The 19,449-nt window shown below is 49.2% G+C and overlaps 1 protein-coding gene across 1 annotated transcript in view; it reads left to right on the top strand.

Moving 5' to 3' along the window:
- The window catches only part of SFRP1 (secreted frizzled related protein 1), a 45,687-nt gene that overhangs the window by 22,175 nt on the left and 4,063 nt on the right, over nt 1–19,449 (top strand). The gene's annotated exons all lie outside the window — the stretch shown is intronic.

The following is a 19,449-nucleotide window of genomic DNA, read 5'->3' on the forward strand; positions in this document are numbered from 1 at the left end:
CCAGAGAGGAGGCCCAGCAGGCCTGGAATGAAGGCCGGGCCCGGGCGGGCGTCCGCTCCTTCTGCTTCCCTCTCGGCCCTCGCCTCCATACAGGCAGGGTCGTCTGGTCCACCCCCAATCCCTGGTATCGGTTTTCCTGCTGGCTTTTTAAAAGGTCCATTTTTGCCTTCACAGTTGTACAACTGTGTGTGATGGGGGAGGGTGGTGAGAAGGTTGAGCCCGAAGCTGCCCCTTGCCTGGAAAAGGAGGAGAATCAGTAGACTGTGTTGATTTTCTCCGTGACTGACAGCTCTTTGCCTGCAGCCTTCCTTTCGTACAGACCTAATGTGTCTTCTGGCAGTTCTGCTTGTTTTGAGTGATTGCTCAAAGTAGAGACGGGGCAAGCCCAGCGAAGAACTCAGCGCTCTGCCTTTTGCTCATCCTCCCACCCCGGTCTCCCCTTCACGGTGCTGTTTGGGGGTGGGTTGGTGAACGGAATCTGGTCTGGGGCAGCTGAACACTCTGTGCTCCTGCCCTTCCCTCCCCGTTTCTCAGAATGAGAAACCCTGGTTGGAGCTGAGAAGCTGTTCCTCCCATGGAGCCTCGGCATGGAAGTTCCTGTGGGGCCCACACCCCGAGAAACTCCGGCCCAGGACAGCACCAGATGGGGGATCATTGGCATCCCCCCAGGTCTGATCTGGTGGTTTGAGGTCCAGGAGCCCATTTCTGGGGCTACTCGCTCGTTAGTCCCTGCCTCACCCCTCTGAGAAGAATGCTTCCCTGGACAGGCCCCAGGTTGCTCAGTAAGAGTTTCTGGAATGGTGAGGATGGAGTGCCTGGCCTAGCCTGCTGGTTTATCTGGTCGGTGGTCCTGGGCCGGAGTGAGGGGCCAGGCAGTGCTTCGCAGGCCTCCCTGCAGTGGGTCAGGGGCTGGCAGGGGCTGTGGTCCCGGCTCTCCTGCGCCGCGGCCACGTTTCTCGCAGGAAGTGACTCTCGTGGCGAGCTGGGGCGGTACTCCTTGAGCCTGGGTGGAGCTCAGTGTTCTGGGTTTTGGCGTTCTGCTCTGGTGCTGGCGGAGGGGGACGGTTGCCTGCGTTTGGAGAGGGAGGGAGGGCGGCTGTGTGATCACCTGGAGCTGGAGCCGGAGGGCGGGTATCATCTTTCTGAGACAGTGTGTGTGTGAAGGGCAGAAAGGAGAGTGACACGTGCTTGGGGAGTGTGGGTCGGGGGGCACATGGCCGCAGGGAGTCGGGGGTCCTGGTTCCAGCTCCTGATCAGCTGCTGACAGCTGAGACTATGGTCCTTGTTTCCTCCTGGCCTCGGTTTTCTGATCTCTGAAATGAGACTTTAGCCAGATGGCCTCTTCTATCCCATTCTGCTCTAAGAGTCTGTGCTTCTGTGTCCTAAATTAGTGCTCTTTACACACACACACGTGCCATGAAGCAGACCTTTTTTCAAAGGAAATCTTACCCGTTTATAGAAAACTGGCCTACGCGGGCCGCTGGGTTGGAGGCGGAGGGACCTGGAGCTGGGCTGGCTCGGCCCCTTCTCACTCCTGGGGCACATCTGACTCTCACTCTTTTAAGAAGTCACGGGGCATGTGGATGGGTGTCTGACCTCAGGGAAGAAGGGCTGAAATCATCCAATGAGACGCTCACCCTGTACTTTCTTCTTGGATGGAACACCAGGCTTTTACTAAATGTCCCCTGGCCCGGCAGCCTGTGGGTGCAAATGATGACATTTCCATCCAAAGTGTGCCAACCAGCTAGCCTGCGCTTGCCGAGTTCACCTCCTCCCCGAAGCCTTCGTGGCTGTCTCTGCAGGAGACCCTTCTCCCTGCGCTGCCCTTGTGGGGCTCTGCGGGGGGAGTCCCCGCAGGCTGAGGCCGGGATCTGCCCTGAGCCTCTGCCCCTGCTGCTGCTGGTGGAGCTGGAGGTCTCGGTCTCCAGGCTGAGGCCCCCAGCACTCAGACCACAGGGGGCTCTGCCTGCCCTGAAGGGATTCTCTGGGGGCGGGCCCTACAGCAGGGGTCCTTGGGCCCTGATGAGTTACAGCCTCTGGTGAACAGCTGTTTAATAAAGCCTTTCTGCAGCACTTCTCCCCACAGGGTGGCTGGTCCACACGACAGCCACCGCGCCGCGCCCCGAGCCACAATTCCCTGCTTCCCTCAGGTCCTGCTTCGCCGGAGTCTGGCCTATGAACCAGAGTCTCTACTCCTCCTGGTTGTCTCCAGTGGCTTCACATCCGCTCAGTGATGTGTCTCGGCAGTTCTTCCACTTGTTCCTGAATATGAATCCCACTCATTGAGAATCTCGGTGTTTCATTTTCCGCAGAAAGTTCCTCTGTACTCCTACAAACAGCTAATGATGGTGGGCTTGGAGGGGCGTGGGCACAGCGACCAGTTGTGCTGTGACCCCACGAGGCTGGACGGAGCAGTCAGTCTGAGCAAAGGAACGTGCTCTGATCAACTCTGTGTGTTAGTTGAGCTAATCAATAGATGCAGGAAAGTTGGAGGCATGCATTCATTTTCTGTCTATAAAAAATCGTGTTGATCTGAGAGGTTTTTACAAGCTCAGCGGCTGATTTTGGTCTAACCATCTGATTCCCTCCCTTGGATCGCCTTTCAGTAAATCTTGACAATGGCTGAAAAAAGCAATCTAGTGCCCGCACGTTCTCTTTTCAAGGACAGCCTCACTGGGTTTCCTGTCCAGCTACCAGGTCTTCGGATAGAGAGGCCTTGACGGATTCCCGGGAAAAGGCTTAAACATCATTCCACTCCCGCTGCAGGGGGAGACACCCCGAGCTTGAAGGGGGACATGGAGGGCGTGTTGGAGGAGGAGAAACCTGTGACAGGCTCCAGGGAAAAGAAAGCAGGGCGAAGGCGGGGCCGCGTCCCAAAGCTTCTCACTAAAGTTGCTGAAATCTCAGTGCTGGAGAGAGAGGGACACGGCAGGGAGTGGCCTTGTCACAGGTCACATAATCAAAAGCAGGAAACTAAATTCAGGACTGCTCTTGCTTCGTGAAATAGTCAAATCTTCACTCTTTGGGAGTGGGATGAAGAAGAATGAGATCATAGACAGTCACCGAGAGCTTCTCGAAAGACCGCAGGGAGATGAACCAGAGTTCTAAAGCTAGAGTTATTTTGGCCTAAACGCGTAGAAAATTTTATTTGCACTTCTCTGCTTCCCTAAAGGCAGACGGGTACTTAAATACTGGGCAGAAGTTCAGGGGAATAAAATATGAGTGAGTAAAATATGAATAAAAACATAAATCTGTACATATATACTTCTATATAGTTTGTTTTTGAATATGTAATTTAGTTTTGAAAAAGCAATATATTCACCTGCTGTAAAATTTTAAAAAAGGACAAAACAGTAGAGATTTAAAAAGAAAACAGTTTCTGTTTTCAAAATGCTTTCCCATACATGAGCTTATTTTTATATTGAGCCTACCAATCACCTGGTGAGATATGGAAAGTATTATTATCCCCCTTTTTAGGTTGAGGAAAATGAAGCTCAGAGAGATTAAGTGACTTGTCCAAGGTCACACAGCAGAGCTGGGAGTCAAACACAGGGCAGCCCGAGTAGGCATCCTAGGTAACCCTCCATCGTTCTTGTCACTGGCTGGCTGCGTCTGCTGAGGGGCAGCAGTGTAGCGGGGTTGAGTATGGCTGGTATTAGTTTTCTGTGGCTGCTGTAACAAATCGCCAAACTGAGTGGCTTAAACAGCAGAACTTCCTTCTCTCACGGTCCAGGAGGACAGGAGTGCCAGGTGTGGGTTCTTCCGGAGGCCCCGAGGGGGAATCGTTGCCTGCCTGTCTCCTGGCTTATGCGGCTCCAGCAATTCTTCGTGCTCGTTGGCTTGTAACTCCAACTCTGCCTCCGTCTTCACATGGCCTTCTTCCCTGTGTGTCTGTGTTTCTGTGTCTCTCCTCCTCTTCCTAGAAGGACATCGTCGTTGGATTTAGGGTCCACCCTAATCCAGCATGACCTCATCTTAACTGATTACATCTGTGAGAGACAGCATTTCCAGATAGGGTCACATTCTGAGCTTCCAGGTGGACGTGAATTTGGGGGAACACTATTCAACCCACTTCAGAGTCCTAGAGCCACCTTACCTGAGACCGAATCCTGGCTCTAGGTCACTTACCAGCTGTTGTCTTTTGGGAAATTGTGTGCCTACATGTGCTTGTTTTAGAAGGTGGGTGGTAGTAGTATCTGCTTCACCAGGTTGCTGTGAAGACTAACAAGACCCTGACAACAGCGCCCGGCACTCGGCAGTCCGCACAGGGATCTGAGGCAGACTTGTTAGGTGACAGTAGACGGTCGTGGCCGTCGGAGGGATGATGAGCTCTCATCTATACAGGGAAGAGCCGGCTTGATGGGGTGGGTGCTGACACGTGGATCCTGGAGGGGCTTCCAATGAAGAAGGCGTCTTTGGTCTGGAGTGCCGGGGGCGGCAGAGGAAGTTCCAGACGTGAGATGGTAACCCGTGGGCCACTGCGTCACCCCTGGCGGGGCCTGGCTCCTGGCAGCCACTGGGGGGCAGGCAGCAGCTCAGTGTAGAGCCAGTGGCCCTGCTGTTTAACTCTGGGGGCGTAGGGTGTTAGAAGACGTAATTTCTAGCGTGCGGGCGTGCTTGTGAATGGAGCCACAGAAAACCGAGAGCCACCCGGTACACTGTCTAGAACACCTGAGTATCTCACCTGAGGTGAGAGTATCTGCCCAGCAGCCAAACGAGGGACAGGCAGATGCAGACGTGGAGGGCAGTCAGCTCCCCAAAAGATGTCTTAGGAGCCAGGTCCTGAAGGGGATGAGAGGCCGTGGAGCCACCGGCTGTGCCCCTGGCCCCGATGCTCCGAGGGTCTCAGCACTCTAATGAATTGTCCCCGCACCTCATTTTAAGCTCTTCGGAAAAATAGGCTTTTGAAAAACTGTTGACTTGTTGAACATTAGGCACAATGCATTCACTGGAGGGAGGTCCGTTGGAGGGATGGTGGTCAGGGTCGGGTGGAACCTCAGACAATAGTCCGCACCCTTGCCCAGGGATCCTGGACCTTGAAGCTGCGTCTTCCCTGGCTGGCCATGTGAATGAAGTTCTTCATACCGCAGGGTGTGCTGTGCCCTCTGAGCTCTGCTCACTGCCCTTCAGGGTACTCATCGTAATGAGCCGTGGTGTGCAGGCCGTGTTAAGGGTGGTTTCACAGCAAACCCTCAATGTATGACAAATTGGCACTGTGGCTGTTATTTATATGGTGTCTCTCTATACACATCCATCCACAAAAGATATAAACTGGTGCTGGTGTTTTTACAGCACCTGACAGTTGGCAAGATACCTTCCCACTTACCAGTTTATCTGAAGTCTTCGGCTGGTAGCCATGAGCTCAGACATGTGTGTTCTGAAGTGACTGTGCTTGTGCTGCAGCCATGGCCATATGCAGGGTGATGTTCGTCTTCCATCTTCCCCTGTCTGTGGCTGTCACATCACTGCTTCTATGCTGAGAGAGTGACGGGTGCTGTGACCCCCTTTCTCTAGAAAATCTGGGAAGGGTGCCTATTTCCTGCTAAGCTCTGTCTCTGTGGTCCCCTGAGTCTTTGCCCATCCACCAGACCTCATGCCCATCCTAGGCCCTTTGTCTTCTCAGGGCCTAGGGCAGTTTATCCCTCTTCTGGAGCCAGCTGGGCCCCAGGGGCAGCAGCCTCCACAGCCATGGGGAGGTTTATTTGTTCATTTATTTATTTTTGGGTTTCTCTCTTTTGAGTACATGGCTTTCCTGAAGAAGCAGAAAAGAGACAGAGTCGGGGGCGGATACATTCCCACAGCCCTTCTTTTTCTAGCACCAATGCTCCCCTTGGGCTCTCAGATCCTCTGCTCCATTGCTTGTGTGTGAGGTTCCAGATGCATGGAGTGAAAGAAAAGAGGCTCAGTGAAGGTCAGAGAACCTAGAAGCAGGAGTCAGACGTTGGCTTGAGGCTGATACTTCGCGGCCACCCTGAGTGTGTACCAGCTGAGCTCAACAAGAGTGGAAACCCTAGAAAATAGAGAGGAGGCCAGCTCTGAGCTAGGACTGGGTGCCGAGCCCATTCGCTTTTTAGATTCTTGCCTTCAATCAAACGTACCTCAGACCAAGATAAATTATACCTTTGGGGGAACAGCATTCCTCTCTGTCTTGTTTGGTGTATGTTGAAATCCACCCAGATCCGTGTCTGTTTCTGGTGAGGCTTGGCCGGGTGGGCGATAGGAGAACCACATGTGCTGCGGCCCCTCCCCAGACTTCGTAGTGAAGCTAGGTGCTGCCCCATCTGATGGACGGGGAGCGTGTGCATTGTGGGCCTGGACTCCGGCTGGACCTTGGTGTCTGCCAAGGGCTGCAGTCAGGCAAACTGCCAGAGTGACTGGGTCTTCTGACCCTCCCCACAAAGCCTAGAAAGGCTGAAAAAAAGAAACAGAAAATTCAAGTGCAGAAAGTTGGGTAGATGTGTAGGGTCAGAGATGTGAATGAGTGAGAAGAACCTTAGTATCCCGGTAAGGTGGGCTCAGGGCTAGAGACGAGGCTTCCATTCTGGCCTCAGAGTGAATCCTGTGATGGTTAGAATGAGAGATTTTAGACAAAGGCTTCTTTCTTTCACTTTCTTATCTTGGTGCTTTAGAGAAATCTGTGATGAACCAGGGAGGTGCTTCCCTCTCCGAATTCTTTTATACCTAAAATGCGCTTGGGAGGGAAAAGCGGGACACTGAGTACCGAGTGAGAAGCTTCCCTGACCCCAGACCTGGAAAGCAGCTTGCCATGGTGGAAGGAGGACACCCCAGGATGCGGCTCTCCTGTTAGGCTCATTATGGCCCCAATAGCCCTGTGCCCCAAACCAATGACAGCTCTGGCCTTGGTTTCCTCACTAAACTGAGGAAACCTGGCTTAGAAGGTGGGACTGTCAAAGGTTCTTTGCAGCTCGATGTTCTGTGTCCGCCAGCCTCCCTTTCCCCCAGCCGGGGCCATCTCTGTTTCACTGCTGTGGGAGGGGTGGGAACTGCGGGGTTGGACAAAGTGTGCCTCGTTCGCTGACCTGGGCACCTGAGGGGCAGCTGTGGGAGTCAGGAGAGGTAGAAGGGGGGCTCCATCCCCTCCTGTTCGTCAGGCCCCTCCCCACCACCTCCATGCCAGCCGCATGTGTAAAACATACACCCATCGTTCTTTACACACGGGCCAGTTTCTAGTCAGGTGGCCACGTGTTGCCCAGGAGGGTCCCAGTTGATTCCTGTTGCCCTGGCATAGTAGTTACTAGCCTTCTTTCTGTCTCAGAAGTGTCCTGGTTTGGGAGCTCAGTTGTGTGGTTGGCCTGTGCTTCCTCTCTCTCCGACCGCGTGGCCAGGGCTGCTTTGTGGTGACCGCCCCAGGAAACTTGATGGACTAGCAGGGAATCTGACTGTTTGGGGTGGGAAGTCCTGGGCGAATACACACAGGATTCATCAGTGTTTAATTTGGTGTCTCCTGGGATTTCTGTGAAGCCCTGCTTCTCCTCCCGAGGAGCAGAACCTCTTAAAAGGAACAGAGTTAGCTTCTGAACTCCTGTTGGTGGGCAGGAAGAGATGTGAACTGTAGGTTTTAAACATCTCATTAGCCCAAATCTTTTCCTGAAATGACTTCCTTCTTTTTTGGAGAACTTTTTTTTTCTGATTATAAAATACATATTTATTGCATAAAACTTGGAAAATGGTGAAAATCATAATAAAGAGATTAGACATAAGCCATACTCTCACCACCCAGAGACAGCTACTTCTAAAATTTTGGTGTATTTTGGTATATTTCTCTCCTCTGTGCCACTCATACCCACCATTTAGCATACTGATTTCTTTCCAATTAACTTTATATTGTAGACATTTTCCATTACTAAAATTACTTGGCAGTTTTCCTCATCCCAGGCCTGTTAAAAGCAGTGATTTTTGCATATTATTTCAACATAGGAAATTAACATCACCTTAATTATTGGTACCATCCCAGGGTTTCAAAGGCATTTCTCTGTAAGTACTTCTTAGGGACAGTCTCTGGGGTGAATTTGTTGGAGAACGTTCTCTGCATATTAAAGAAAAGAAACAGTGAGACTGCAGTGGTCACCTGCTCAGGCTCTGTTCCCCTGGACTTTTACTGAGCACCAGCTGGGTGCATGGTGTTGAAAGATGGCGGCCTTGCCTTTGACCCCTCCGAGCAGAGTTGCTTTTTCTTCCTATATTATTTACATTTTGTGGGCAAGACTTCCTGGGATCAAATTGTAGCTCTGCCATTGACCAGGTGTGGGGCCTCGGCAAATTACTTGAACCTCTCTGCCTCAGTTTCCTCATCTGCAAACTGGTTGTCATGAGCATACCTGCTCCATAGGGTTCTGGGAGGATTTTTTTTTTTTTTAAGATTTTATTTTTTTCCTTTTTCTCCCCAAAGCCCCCCGGTACATAGTTGTATATTCTTTGTTGTGGGTCCTTCTAGTTGTGGCATGTGGGACGCTGCCTCAGCGTGGTTTGATGAGCAGTGCCATGTCCGTGCCCAGGATTCGAACCAACGAAACACTGGGCTGCCTGCAGTGGAGCGCGCAAACTTAACCACTTGGCCACGGGGTCAGCCCCTGTGGGAGGATTCAGTGAGTTACTCTGTGTGAAAGCGCCTGGACCAGTGCCCGGCCTGGGCAGTGCTCAGTCACTGTCAGCAGTGTGTTGCTGTTGGTGCTGAAGCAGAGGTTTGTGCAAATAATCCCATTCTCACTAGTGAGGCTGTGAACGTCAGGGCAGTGACTGTGCTGTTTACATGCCCTTGGGCATTTGTGTATCTAACAGATGTCAGCGTGAGCTCTGTGATGTACGTGTTCGGCTCTGCCCTAGTCGCTGAACACAGATGAAAACGCAAGTGCAGGCCCACGCGAGAGCTTGCTGTGTTGGGGGCGGAGGCAGACAGGGCACACTCCTGGGTGGTTATCATGCTCCGCTGCGTGAAGGTTCCGACAGGGAGGGCCGTGAAGGTCAGGGCTGGACTGGGCTGCAGAGGCTTCGGGGAGAAGATGGTCTGTAGCGTGGCCGGAAAGGTTGGGTAGGAAAAGCATAAGTTTTGCCTGGAGTGCACTCTGCTTTCAGAGGGATCGACTGAGAAAACAGTAAAGGAATGATTGCTGAGGTGTGCCTGCCCTAGTGCTCAGAGGCACTGGACTCAGAGTTTCTTCAGGGATAGCCCAGCCAAGGGCCCAGGGCTCCCTGTAGGCCTCTTCTCCTGTCTGTCAGATGGGAAAGTATGAAGACTGCCGGCCGCCAGGCTTGGAGTGTTGTCGGATGCTTTTCTGGGCTGTCTTTGAGTTTAGACAAGTTCACAACCAAGACCAGACTCTCGTGCCATTGTGTTTGCTGTAGGCCTGGACTCTGGTCAGTGTAAGCAACGTCCCTGGGTGGTGTGAGCGGGCGAGGGCAGCACCTACCATCTGAGATAGGGGATGCTTTCCCTTGGATGGTTAGAGTTTCTGTATTGGATTTTAAGACAGAGAAAGAAAATAAGATTTAGAAAGATTGCCAGTGCTGGAATGGAAATTGAGATTATAACTGGTCCAAATGGCTACACAGAGACCAGAGAAGTAAAGCGATTTACCCAAGTTTGTGTGAAGAGTTAGTCATGGAGTCTGAACCAGCAGCTGGAGTCTGCTGACTCTGGACTTAGAGTCCTTTACTCTGAGGGAGATCTCGTCAAGATGGCGGCATAGGCAGACTCTGAACTCACCTCCTCCCACAAACATAACCAGGTTACAACTATTCTTGGAAAAATTATCCTGGAGAGAAAACTGAAAACTGGATAAAAAGAATACCCACAACAAGGGACAGTCCTGACTGAGGTGGAAGAGGCAGAAATTCCTTCTGGAGAGTCCTTTCCTCTGAAATGTGCCGCCTCTTGCTTTGTTTTCTTGATTTTGCAAGAATCCACCTCAGAGGGATGGGCCCCAGAGACCTCGGCGATTCTTAAAATGGCACTAGACCAGCTTGCCCAAGGTCAGCCGGGTCTTGGCCATGCCCATGTTTGTCGTGCTGCCTTCAGCCTGAGCTTCAGGGAGTTTGGAGGGCTGCCTTGGGCTCCTGGGACGTTTAGAAAGGGATCCAGGAAAGAATCCTCAAAATGCACCGCTGTGAATAACCATCGTGACAGATCAAAAAGCCCACCCCATCCCCACCCTCAGGCCCTTTGAACCAGTGGTTTGCAAGTGTGGTCCCCAGATCAGCAGCATCAGCGTCACTTGGGAGCTTGTTAGAAATGCAAATTCTTGCGCCTCATCCCCTTGCTGCTGAATCAGGAACTCTGGGTGTGGCTCAGCAATCTTCGGGTTTAGCAAGTCCTCCAGGTGACTTGGATGACCTTAAAGTTTGAAGACCCCTCTCTTAAGCATCTCTCAGAGCTAGGGCTAGTTCATGGCTTTTCCAATTCCTTGGTTCTTTTTCCTTCCAAGAGACCATTCCACACTCCAGCGTGGCATTTGGGCAAACACTGGGAGGTGGAATGGAGAGGAAAGGAAACCAGAGACCCCGCAGCAAGAAAAACTGTTTGCCTTGGCAAGTTTGCCAGGGCTTGGAGCCAAGTTTCAATCAATCCTAATGATTGACTTTATTTAAGCGATTCTCCTATTCTCTGCTTCCTGCTCAGGGAGGCGGGAGGCGGGATTTGTGCCTATTGGGAAGAGAGGCCAGAGCTCTTCTTTGTCCCAACCCGAGCGCACGCCTGTGCTGCCAGGGCCGCCAGTGCACACATCTTCCCAAATAAAACCACACCAGGCAGCTCCTCACTCTCAAAGTGGGGTTTTCATTTTGCACCATTAGCCTAAATCTAAGGATTTAACACGATCCATGAAATCAAGCAATTAGGCAGCAGGATTCTGGATGGCTGACATCGGTGCTGCTGTGCTGTGTGTGAGGGCCCATGAGTGTGTTGGGGAGGGGCCTGTGAAGTCGCAAACTCTACTCTCCTGCCTGACCGCCACCCAACCTCCCCAGGAGATCTGGGATCCAGAAAACAAGACAACTTCAATTAAATAATTTGCCCCGAATAATTCCCTTAGGAGCATTTTCTACATCTGCTGTTTTTTGTAAATGAGAAAAAAAAGAAAGCTGCTTTCAATCTTTTTTTTTTTTGGTTTTCGTTTTGGTTTTGCCTTTTTTTTTTTTTAACGTATGTCCCATAGTCAGTAAATGCATGTAAGTATGCGGAGTGTGGTTTGTGGTCAGGGGAGAGAGTCTGAGTTATTGTGACCAAGTGCAAGCTCCTTTCTTTGTTGAACGAATTAATGATGCCAAACACTGGCTCCTGCTGGGAACAGAGAGGTCTGTTAAGCTGCCATTGAAGGGCCTTTGTCGTCGGACTCATTGGGGCCCTAATGCCTCAAAGCCAGCTTGCCATGGTGCCCAGACCCTCTGCTGAGTGCTGGAAGGAGGCTGTACTTTCTCACAGCCAAACCCTCACCCAGCGCTCCTACCAAATCTCGTTTGCACAGTTGGATTTGGGGATGGCGTTCTTGCCTCGCGGGCGCCCCCCCGCAGAGAGCTTCACAAACGTGGGGCCGGGAAGGAGAACAGCAGGTCCTCTGTCCTGACTGCTTAGTGAGGTCTTGCTGTCTGGAGAGGCGTTTTCATCTGGAGGCTCTGTGTGGGAGGAGGGGGTACGCGGAGCCCAGAGGGCTGACGCACTGCGTGCCCATCTGTGGACCCATCCTGATCCAAGGGCTGGTAACCTGCCACCTTGTAAATAATTTGCCAATCTTACCTCCCTGCTCCTCAAATTACCCACTTGGGAACTTCAGCCCTCTCTGCAAGAGGAAGTAATTTGGGGAAAAAGTGAGCCACCAGGAATCGGGGTGTGTGGTCTGTCCCAGGATGATCTGTCTTTAGCACCTATTGGAGAAGGTGTATCCAGGTGCTTGCCTTATCGTCCCCAGAGTCTGCCAGGACCCCCACCCCCGTTCACCCCCTCCCCTTTTCCTGCTCCCTGCTCGGAGGGACTGTGGAATAAGGCAAGGAGCTCTGGGTGGAGATGCAGGGCAGCGGGTTCTCGGCACAGCGTGGAAACCCCCAGCTGTGTGACCTTGGGAAGTTACTTCTGAGCATCAGTTGAACTGGGTTTACTGTTCGATAACTAGGTTTACTCCCCAATAAACGGTTGAAAAAGCAGAATTCTTACTCAGACAAAAGCTTTAAGAAGCCCTAACACGCCAGGCTGCCCCTGTGGCGTGGAGAGTGCAGGACCTGGAAACGCAATCTTTGACTTTCTCCTAAGATCTCATATTTTGTTATTCATTTATGTTTTATATGCATATAAGTTCTTTACTAGACTATAAGCTTTTTTAAAATTTGTTTTTTGCTTCAAAACAAATGCAGTTAAAAAAATTCAAATAGTATGAAAGGCTTTTAACAAAAAAAAACTGCAGTCCTCTGCCCCATGCCTTCCCACTGCTAGTTCCTACAACCCAGAAGTAATAATTTTTAACTACTTTAGCTATTTCTTGTGATATTTAGCAAAATGGAGTAAATAAATTACGTACTTAATTTTAATTTTTAGACATTACTTATTGATTATTAAAAATAAAGATTTATCTGTCTTACTCTTATTTCTTAATTTTAATTTCAATTTTTAGACTTTTTTTTTGGAGGAAGATTAGCCCTGAGCTAACATCCACTGCCAACCCTCCTCTTTTTGCTGAGGAAGATTGGTCCTGAGCTAACATCTTCCTCTACTTTGTATGTGGGACGCCTGCCACAGCATGGCTTGATAAGTGGTGCATAGCTCCATGCCTGGGGTTCCGAACCTGTGAACCCTGGGCCACTGAAGCGGAGCATGTGAACTTCACCGCTGCACCACTGGGCTGGCCCCTAGACATTATTTCTTAATTTGAATTTTTAGACATTAATTTTAATTTTTGATTAAATTCTTAATTTTAATGTTTAGACATTATTTATTGATTTTCTGTTATTGAAGATAAGGATTTATCTGTCTGATAGTATATCCTCATTTCTCCCCATTTTTTCCAATATGGTTATATTGCACTTTTGGTTAAATTAATACTCGATGTTTATTATAATTATGTAAATATTGTTTGCAGCTGAGCCATGTAGTGTACTACATTTATATTTCCTTTATTGTACACCTTTTTGTTTTCCCTTGAGATAGTAATTACCTCGTGTTATTTTCCCAGTTCCTTATATTTTTATTTTATGAATTCAGCCCCAAACTTTACTGCAGGCATGCATCAGGTAGTCTGCTAAGCCTTCTCTCTCCCAGTTCAGTCTGGACCAGTTGAGCTTTACAGTTGTTCTGGAAAAACTGTTTTAAGATTTCCGTTGCTTTTATCTTGTGTTAGATGTTTGGTTTCCTGTGTCTTGTTCCGCATTTTTGTAGAGCACATCATGGAGTAGTTTTCTAAGAAAAGATACATGGGAAGATGTGGTATATCTACACAATGGAATACTCCTTAGCCATAAAAAAGACAAAATCGTGCCATTTGTGACAACATGGATGGACCTTGAGGGTATTATGCTAAGTGAAATAAGTCAGATGGAGAAAGTCGAATACTGTGTGATTTCACTTATATGTGGAAGATAAACAAACAAATAATAAACACATGGATACGGAGAACACATTGGTGGCTCCCAGAGGGGAAGGGGGCAGGCGGAGAGCAGAAGGCGTCAAGGGGCACATTTGTACAGTGATGCATGGAAACTACACTTTTGGTGTTGAACACAAGGTAGTCTATACAAAAGCTGAAATATCATGATGTACACCTGAAATTTGTACCATGTTTTAAACCAACATGACCTCAATAAAATAAAAAAAAGAAAAGATATATGGAAGATAACTTTTTTAACCTTTGAACGTCTGAAGATGTCTTTATTCGACTCTCACACACTGATGGTTTGGCCCAGTGTGGAATCTGGTGATTTTAAAGGCACTGGTCCACTGTCTTCCAGCTTCTAGTGTTGCTGTCGATGAGTCCAGTGCCATGCTGATGCCTGACCCTTTTTCTAGAGGTATACTTCCTTTTTCTCTAGAGGATTTTAAAAGTTCTCTTTATCCCTTTATCCTTGACTCATTGAACTGGGCACCATTTAATCTGTGAACTCATCGCCTTGATTTCTGGAAAATTTTCGTGTATTATTTCTTTGGTATTTTCTCCTTCTTTTACTTGGTTCTCTCTTGCTCAGATGTTGAAACTCCTGGGTTGATTCTATATCTTATCTTTCTTCCTCCTATTTCCCATTTTTTTATCATTTTGTTCAGCTTTCCAGAAAAGTTTCCCACCTTATCTTAAAGCATTTGTATTGCATTCTTTACTTCTGCTTTTACATTTTAAATTCCCAAATACTCTTTCTGTTCTCTGAACATTCCTTTTAATAGCTTTCTGTTCTGGTTTTATGAATGCAGTATCTTAGCTAATATTATCTTTGTGAAAAGGTTTTTATGTTCCTTACCTTGTCTCTGTTATCTCTGAGTTCTTTTTATCTGTTTGTTCTGTATGTTTTGGTCTCTGTTTTCACATTTAGAGAATTTCCTGAAATGCCTGCTGATCCTTGGCTGGCCATTTGAATTTAAGAGTGAAGCCTTACACTGGAAGCTCTTTGTGTATTTGCGTGGCCTGTGATTTGTTGGGCCTCATTTTAGAGTTTTGTTGGGGGGAGCTGTAGGTCTTCGCTTTTGGGCTCCTAGTTTCTTTAGCTAGAAACTCTTCAGTCCTCTCAGTGGGGGATGTAAATGTAGTGTCCTAAGGCCTGAGGGTCTCACTGTTTGCTAGGTAGACTGCTGTAGTGAAGCCCAGCGAAGGTTCAAATCTTCTGTATAGAATAAACCTCTTGGCTGCTGCTGGAGGTGCTGAGGCCCAGTCACCTGGCTTTATGGCCCAGCATAGTGGATCTGAGTGTTCTTATACAGATTTTTTACCAATTCCTCTGTTTAATACAGTCTCTGTAGTGGAGTTCAGAAGTGCCCACTGGCCCCAATTCGTGAGCACTTCTGGGTCCTGCAGTGTGGGTCAGCCCGTTTCTTCCTGGTATCCCTATCTGCCAGCAGCCAGGTTTCAGCTTTTCTTCTCCCTGTGGAGCCAGGTTCCACAGTCCATTTGCTTTCTCTTGCGCTAAATGTTGGTATGTTCTTGTTTTCTTGCATGTGTTTATAACTTCTTTTTTTTCCCATAATTTTAAACTGACTTCAGAAAGGAGTAGAAGTGATTGTCTGTGCTCAGTCAAATATGTTTGACTAGAAGTGGCCATTGGTAACTCTTCACAAGCATTCCAGAAACTTGGGCATACCTTGTCTTTTCCCTTCCCATCCCACTCGCCCTTTGGGATCCTGGCCTCCCACAGGTCATCAGTGGCCCCCGAATCGCCAAGTCCAGTGATCTAGTCTCACACTCATTCTTAAACTCTGCAGCCTTGGGGGCTGAGGAGCATTTCCTCCATTTGAAATGCCTCCCGCCTGTGCTCCCTGAGACACCTGGCCGGCTGGTTTTCCATCTGTGCCTCTGATGACTTTTATGGTAAGTCTTCTCCCCCTCCTGAGGAAGGTGCTCTCTGGGGTCCCTCATTCTCTTCTTTTCTCTGTACTTGACTCTTCACTGTAACTATGACCTGTAGTCAGGTGACTCACAGTCTGATTACCACCTTAGCCCCTCTCCACCTTCCCCGTCAGATCCTCCTTGCATTCCCGCAGCCCCTCCACATTATTGGTTGTATAAATGACTGGTCCTTGGCTGATGATTGCCTCACATCCAAGCACCTGTCCAGGTAATTGGAAGACGGTCAGGAGGAGATGGTTTTGAAGAGAGGGTGGTTTTGGGATGAGTGTAACATGTTTCCCGTTCTCATTTCAGCCTCAGAAATATGGCCACGCCTCCTGGGGAGGCCACCAAGGGACTGTAATTTCTGAGTAAAAATTATGGTTCAGGTGACTGAATGTGGAATGAAGCTTTAAGGGTCTACCTGGACATAAGGGGTTATTGATTGTAAGGTTGTTGAGACAGATGCAGACAGCCCCTAATGGCAGCCTTAAGTTTTGGGTTTTCAGTTTCTGCATCTCTGCATTCTTGCCGGCAGTGACCAGCAAGGTGAGAGGTGGGCATAATGTTCTACCCCTGGAGGATGTTAAGTGTTGGTGAAAAAACCCAGAAGTGTTTTGTTTCTGTTTTGTTTTGTTTTAGTTCAGGGTCCCTGTTCCTGGTAGCTGAGATCGGGGGCCCAAGCTCGGTGTAGCCTCATCTCCCAGGGTGAGAAGGTCGGGGGATGAGGGAAGAGAAGGAACACAGAGTGGAGCTAGTGCTGGAGAAGAGCTTGGCTGCTCCCACTATTGCCCAGCATGGGCCCACTGGACAGTAGTACTGCCAGGACGGCAGGCAGACTGCACTCTACACTTTACAGACAGAAAACTGAGACCTGGGGACCTCGGAACCAGATTTTGTGGTCACACAGTGAGAACGCAGGACCCAGTACTCCATCCAGCGCACCCGCTGTCGCCCCAGCTGCCGCCTCCTGAGGCTTCTCCTCCCTGTTCACCACCACCATTTGCACTGCAAACTGTGAACACAGTCCCTGGGCGAAATCCCTGGGGTCCGGGCAGTGTCCGCATGGTGGGGGCTGTGGTGGGGGAGAGGAAGTGGTGATCAGTCCCAGGCTACTCCTGCGACACCCACCCCCGTCCCAGCAGCCCCTGGATGTGGCGTGGTGGGAGGTTGCACACATTTCCACAGGCACGGGGAAATCAACCTCGGCCGGCTAATCGTCTATCCAAACATTGTTGGTAATCTGCACCCCTAAAATAAACCCTCGAAAGATGGAGGGATGTTAGTAATTTCTGGCCATATGTGCCTCCTCCTTCCCTACTCTCCCCACCTCAGAAAAGAAAGGGAGCCAAATGGCAAGAAATAAAGAGTCTAATGCATAACACATTTCCATCATTGGATTTTCCCTCTCCCCTCGATGTCCCCCCACCTATGTAAACTAAATTCCTTTACACGGTCATGGCAAAGGAACATTAATTTTTGATTTGACTTGTGATTAAAAGCAACACAATCAAAAGAGTGAAATAGTTTCCATTGAAGCAATATCATTTTAAACCCAGTCATGATAGAGTAGGAAAGAGCGTGCGTGGTCTCTGGGGTTAGATGTGGGTTCCAATCCTGATTCTCTCTCTTACAAACTGGCCTCACGTTGTCATTGCTTAACCTGAGACCTTCTCCTTGATTGTAATAAATAGTAACGATCCTTCTTAACGTGATTGCTGCGAGCGTAAAATCAGGAGCCATCGCAGAGCTCCTATCCTGTGCTCATAGACAGTGCCTGGTGCGTGGTGAGGACTCAGAAAATGATGGCTCCCTTCTCTGCAGAAAAGAGTGTGCTTGCATTGTCAGCTTGGGCGTGCATTTGTCTCTCCTGTGATGTTACTGATCGCTCCCATAGCTACACTTGGTTCCCAGCCTTAGACTTTGGGAGGTAGCTTGGGACTCATCTTACCCTGTGGGGCCACTTCTTGGAGGGTCTTGTGAAAGGAGCAAAATTGTCCTTCTTGCCTTGCCTCTCCCCAATGCTCTTGGTTGCCTTTCTTTGATGAGTGGTTTCCCGCAATCCATTTGCCCCGTTTTGCAGAAGGAAAGGAGAGAGGGAGACTTGAGTTTGTCTCAGCCTGGGCGGGGAGTCTCCTCTTGCAGGTGCCCCACTCAACCTCACTGAGAACTTTCTCATTCAGCAAGCCGCAGACTAGGACAGCTGAAGTCTTTTCTCAAGTGAACCCCAGGTGCAAGGTTGTAAGCCAACAAGGAAAGCTGAAGCAGGTGTGGGCCTGTCTGGGCATGTCTGGGCTGAGGTCCTGGAGGGTGGTTTCCGCTGCTTTCTATTCACTGCGCTCCCACCTGCTGATCCCACTGTGCTCTGTCTGCGGTGGGGGTGGGGGTCAAGCATAGTCAGAAGTGCTGAGCAATGGCTGGTTCAGGGTCGGGGGAGAGTTAGAGAGGAACTCCTTGAGAAGCTGTGCTCACCCCACTCCCATGGGTGCTGGGAAGCCTGGACCAGCCTGAGAGGTCAGTGTCAATCCTCAGCAAGAGCATTCTGCTGCTTAGTGCCCAGTTCCTGAACCTTCTGCCACCCTTGGGAGTGAGGCATTTCCTAAGGTGTACCAGGCCTAGGGTATTAGATGGGGTTAAGTTGGCTGCAGGATCTGGAACTCTTTTTGTAAGAAAAAGAAAGCAGTGGGGGTGTGTTTAATTTACTGACTTTGACGCATTCATTAAAGATTTGTTCCTAGGAATTTTTTCCCCTCCTCCTTATTCTTGGGTTGGTTGGCCAAGGGTGTGTCTTCTAATCAACTAAATATTAAATAATAGAGCCTTCTCAAATGCAATTTTTCCTTTGCCAGAGTCGTCTCTTTCAACCAGAAGGACCTCTTCTCCCGTTTCATAAGTAAAGTCTTTTTGAAATGTAGGTGAAACGAGGAAGCGAGTCTGAGCTCCTCCTCCCTATTTTCTTGGTCCGTTGAGTCAGTACTCTAAATTTTGGGTTCATTATAAAGAATTTTGCAGCTGTAGAGTCAGCACGGACAGCATGGTGATTAAAAGTGCGTGTTCAGACTTGGGTTGACTTTAGGATTAGCCCCTTTGGGCGAGTAAACTTAACCCCTTATGCCTCAGCTTTCTCATCTGTTAAATGGGGAAAAGAAGCGTTCCTTCTTCACGGAGTTGTCAGGTTTAACTGAGGAAACACATGGAGAAGACTCAGCACGCTTCCTGGCATGCCCTGTGCTTTCATGATTCTTAGTTACTGTTATTTAGTTCAGATTCAAGCCTTTTTTCAGAGAGTGTGGGTGGAAGCTTTGGGGCTTGGTAATTTTGAATTCAGAGGATGTACAAATTATTTGGCGACTAGCGTCTAGAAAATGATTTCCACCTCCTTTGGAAATATCTGGGGATGGCCCATCTCAGAGGGAAGTTGATTGTAACAGTGACACCATTTGTTTAGTGGGTTTACAGCATGTAGAATGCCTCCGCACTAATTTATCTTCATCAGTAGACTTTGTCGTAGCCATCATTAAAATATGTGGTCTATGTGTTAAAAAATAATATTAACTCACAGTCTGTAGAGACACAGAAAAGAGAAGGCAGAGTTGGTGGATGGCTGGTTTTCCCTTTCTGCAGGGAGCTGTGCTGAGAACAGAAGCCCATGTACCATATCGGGTATGAGGAGAGATCAGCACCTGGGTTTATCTGTCGGGACTTCACTGCTCTGATCTGTCAAGAAGTCAGAGTTGAGTTTGGTTCTGTGTGGGTCTACTCAGTGGCTAGAACATCAGTAGTGCCCATTGGTGGTTGATTAGTGGTTGACGGAACACTAGCAGTACCTGCTGTCAGAACCCCCTAGAGGCCCCGTGGTCAGCACCCCTACTTCTCCAGTGTGAAAGTTGAACAGTGATGTTTGACAAGCACGACAAGTTGC

Source organism: Equus quagga, chromosome 22 (genome assembly GCF_021613505.1).
Source record: "Equus quagga isolate Etosha38 chromosome 22, UCLA_HA_Equagga_1.0, whole genome shotgun sequence".
In the NCBI taxonomy this organism is placed as follows: Eukaryota; Metazoa; Chordata; class Mammalia; order Perissodactyla; family Equidae; genus Equus; species Equus quagga.